Here is a 4,480-nt window from a genome sequence, read left to right as displayed (position 1 = left end):
TCATCAATTTATTCTAAATAAAGCATGAACTTGTTTCTCTGAGTCTGTCTAAATTATTTCCTCCTCTATCTGTCTAAGGTGTTCCTTTCTTTAAATACTTCCACATGCAAAACTCTGAAGGTCATGATCATGTGTTGGGATATTGCAAAAGTACTGCTGAAATGTACATTGCAAAAATGAACACAACAAATATCGGTAAAAGGATTTTATAAGGGAGCTGACATCTCAACACATAGAAGCAAAGACTTCTTATGTGATGACAAGTAAGTCCTTATGTGTACTGAGAATAGAGCTGGACTTGTATATTGTTGGCTCTGCAGACATCGTGTACTGATTTCCAGGAGTATAAAGTCTATGGTATACACTGGTCTGTGGATCTCCTATCTTTATGTTTGTAAAAACCACAAAAACCAGGCATTTCCAGTGTGCTCTGATCAAATATAATATAGAGATCAGATGACACTTTATCCAAATTTGGGTTTTTTGCCTTCTGAATCAATGTGTTGAATCTCACATAATTTTGATGTCAAATATAATTAACTACTGACAAATCCTAATATCTTGAAACATGCTAATTTTTTTATTTTTCAGTTTAAATTTAGATAAGAAACAAGGTTGCTTCACAAATCAGTTCCAGGTCCCTCTCCCTTTCCCTCCCCTCCTCCCGTGCCCTCCCCCCAACCCCCCATTATCCCCTCATTTCCCCAGGGAGGGTGAGGCCCTCCATGGGGGTGTCCATAGTCTGCCATTTCATATAGGGCAGGGCCTAGACCCTTCCCCAAGAGTTCAGGGTGAGAGTGCATCTCACATTGTTGGATGGGAGTCCAAAGTCCGCGTGTATAATCGGGATGAGTACTGATCTGCTGCCCAAGGTTCAATAGATTACCTAGGCCTCCTCAGTGACACTCACATTCAGGGGGTCTTGATCAGTCCCATGCTGGATTCCCAGGCTGATGCCTGGGATTCAAGAGTTAACCTTTGTCAGGTCAGCTGTTTCTGGGGGTTAAACCAGCCCAGTCTTAATCCCTTTGGTCATCAGTCCTCCCTCTCTGTCACTGGCTTTCTTGAGTTCAGCTCAGTATTTAACCGAGGGAGTCTGCCTCTTCTTCGATCAGCCACTGAATGAAGTTTCTGTTTCCCAGACTCTCTGGCCATGGGATTGTAGGCTGGCACTCCCCAGATCTATGTCTAAAATCCATATATGAGAGAGTACATGCCATGTTTCTCTTTTTGTGACTGGGTTACCTCACTCAGGATGGTTTCTTCTAGTGTCATCCATTTGCCTGCGAATCTCAGGATTCCATTGTTTTTTTCTGCTGAATAGTACTCCATTGTGTAAATGTACCTCATTTTCTCTATCCACTCTTCAGTCGAGGGGCATCTAGGTTGCTTCCAAGTTCTGGCTATTACAAATAGTGCTACTATGAACATAGTGGAACAGACATCTTTGTTGTATGAATGGGCATTTTTTGGATATATGCCTAAGAGTGGAGTTGCTGGGTCTTGTGGTAGGTTTATTCCCATTTTTCTGAGGAATCTCCAAATTGATTTCCAAAGTGGCTGAACCAGTTGGCACTCCCACCAGCAATGGAGGAGTGTCCCCCTTTCACCACATCCTCTCCAGCATAAATGGTCATTGGTGTTTTTGATTTTAGCCATTCTGACAGGAGTGAGATGGTATCTCAGAGTTGTTTTGATTTACATTTCCCGGATGGCTAAGGATGTTGAGCACTTTCTCAAGTGCCTCTCAGTCATTTTAGACTCCTCTATTGAAAATTCTCTATTTAGTTCTGCAGCCCACTTTTTAACTGGGTCCTTTGATGTTTTGGAGACTTGCTTCTTGAGTTCTTTGTACATTTTGGAGATCAACCCTCTGTCAGATGTGGGATTAGTGAATATTTTTTCCCATTCTGTGGGCTGCCTTTTTATCTTGCTGACTGTGTCCTTTGCCTTCCAGAAGCTTCTCAGTTTCAGGAGGTCCCATTTATTAATTGTTGATCTCACTGTCTGTGCTAGTGGTGTTATGTTCAGGAAGCTGTCTCCTGTACCAATTCGTTCAAGGGTACCACCCACTTTCTCTTCTAAGAGGTTCAGTGTGGCTGGATTTATGTTGAGGTCTTTGATCCATTTGGACTTAAGTTTTGTGCATGGTGATAAACATGGATCGATCTGCATTCTTCTTCATGTCAGCCTCCAGTTATGCCAGCACCATTTGTTGAAGATGCTTTCTTTATTCCATTGTATATTTTTAGCTTCTTTGTCAAAGATCAGATGTTCATACGTGTGTGGGTTAATATCCGGGTTTTCAATATGATTCCATTGGCCTACCTGTCTATTTTTGTGCCAATACCAAGCTGTTTTCAGGACTATAGCTCTATAATAGAGCTTGAGGTCAGGGATGGTGATGCCTCCGGACGTTGCCTTGTTGAACAGGGTTGTTTTGGCTGTCCTGGGTCTTTTGTTTTTCCATACACAATTGATTATGAAACATGCTAATTTTAATCCTTTGTTCCAATATAATTAAAGTAATTAAATATTGAATAGAAAATTGGTGTCATGTCTATAATTATTCGTAGTCTTTACTAGTCACAGATTATCCAAAGTACAATTCCTCTACTGTGTCTATATCCAGTCTTGCTCTAGGTTCCTTCCTTGAAGGCTGACATAAACTCCTTTAATGATGGACTGGTAAGTTTCTGCTCTGACTTCCTTTGGTGAGCACCCCTCCCCAGACCCAACTGAACCTGTGACTTATCCACGCTAAACAGGGTAGCATGGGATGTACAGCTCACTCATGGTCTTTGCAGGGTGACCTCCCAAGATCCCTTCCCACCAGACCCTGTAGCACAATTTCTACTAGGTCTTAATAACAAAAGCCTGGACAATCACTCAATGTTCTTCATCAATCTTGAGCAATTATGAAATTCTGAAGCCTCCAACCAATTTTCTGTTAATAGTTGATCAATTTTATCACTACCTTGTTCTAGATTGACTGACAGACTCGTATGTGATTGGATGTGTATTATATAATAATAGGATGATTCCTATACCTGATTATTTCTTGTACCTAAATAATATAATAAAGTCAATTGTGTATCATCCGTTATAAATTCAGAAGTTTCAATATGCAAAATTACTCTTTCTGCATATTGTGAATTAGTTCCATAAAATCCAGTAATACCCTGAGACTAGCATCTACTTTGAATTTTGGACAGAATCATAAGGGACTTGAGCCATGTTAATTATATGTTCTGATGTGTAACCTGCCTTTCCTGATTCATTTGCATCAGTATAGAATGTAGCGGGCTCTGATATTGTTTTTTCCCATGCAATTCGAGGAAGGATACAGTTAGTTCTCTATATGAATTGAATTCTCTTGCTTTGTTGTCAATCTCTCCCAAAAGAGAGCTCTTTGCCAAGGTTGATTTACTGCCCATAATTTTGTCAATTTCATCATTAGTAAAAAGATATTACAATTTCTTTGGGGTCTATACCTACTAATTGAGGAAGTCTCAATTTTTCCTTTATAATCAACTCAGAGATGTTTTCCACATATGTCTTTAACTTTTTACTCTGTTTATATGGTAAGAAGATCCATTTGAATATAATACCCTCCTTCTGCATTAATATTCCTGTAGGAGAATTCTTAGAGGGTAAAATAACCGAAGTCCAATAAAACTTTGGAGCTAAACAATCCACATGTGCATCCTGTAATTTCTTTTCCACAAAAGCCAATTCTTTCTCAGCTTCAGCTGATAATTCTCTTGGACTATTTAAGTCCTTGTTACCATCTCATGTTTTGAAATACATACTCATTGCAATTTTTTCTATTCCAACAGCGGGCCATAGATCAGTAATGTCTCCTAGCAATATTTGAAAGTCATTAGGGGTTAACAATCTATATCTCCTGATTTGCACCTTTTGGGGTCTAATTTTCTGTAGACTTACTTTATATCCTAAATATTTAGTATAATCTCCTCTTTCTTTTTTCAGCAGCAATTTGTAATTCCAAGCAAGGCAAACTTTTCTTTACTTCTTAAACAATCTTTCTAAAGTATCTACATTTAAGTCAGCTAGTGAAATGTTATCTATTTAATGGTAAAGTATGGATTCATGAAATTGCTTACATATTATTTCCAGTGGTTGACCTACAAAATATTGCACAGGGTGGGGGTATTTAACATTCCCTGTAGGAGAACCTTTCATTTGTATCTCTTTAAAGGCTGAAAATTATTTTAAGTGGGCACTGTGAAGGAAAGTTTTTCTGCATCTCTTTCTTGTAAATGTATAGTGAAAAAACAATCTTTCAAATCAATAACTATAAGAACCCACCCTTTAGGTAATAAAGAAGGCATAGGACTTCCAGAATCTTTTTCCAGACTTTTTTTTACAGGAAAACACAGGAGAATTCCAAGAACTGGTTGCTTCTTCATTATGCTGGACATTTAGCTACTCCTGTACCAGCTGTTCTAAGACTGCA

The sequence above is a fragment of the Mesocricetus auratus genome, unplaced genomic scaffold (genome assembly GCF_017639785.1).
Source record: "Mesocricetus auratus isolate SY011 unplaced genomic scaffold, BCM_Maur_2.0 Super-Scaffold_100003, whole genome shotgun sequence".
NCBI lineage: Eukaryota > Metazoa > Chordata > Mammalia > Rodentia > Cricetidae > Mesocricetus > Mesocricetus auratus.
This window is presented reverse-complemented; position numbering follows the sequence as displayed.